The sequence below is a fragment of the Phaethon lepturus genome, unplaced genomic scaffold (genome assembly GCF_000687285.1).
Source record: "Phaethon lepturus isolate BGI_N335 unplaced genomic scaffold, ASM68728v1 scaffold33268, whole genome shotgun sequence".
NCBI lineage: Eukaryota > Metazoa > Chordata > Aves > Phaethontiformes > Phaethontidae > Phaethon > Phaethon lepturus.
In genome coordinates, this window is record NW_010560270.1 from 1,022 (window position 1) to 1,235 (window position 214).

Consider the following 214-nt stretch of genomic DNA (forward strand, 5'->3'; position numbering starts at 1 on the left):
CTGCCCCCCCAAACCCCCCCACTGATTAAGGGGGCCAGGGGAGAGCAGCCTCCCGCCTGCAGCAGCTCCTCAGAGCCCGAGATGGGGCAACCTTTGGTCCGCCCTTCCCCGTGCAAAGTCCCACAGTGCCCAGGCTGGCTTTGGGAGCAAAACACCCTCTGGCACTGGCCCCACACACACGGCTGGCGGGTGTACCCCCCTTCCCAGCACCCTC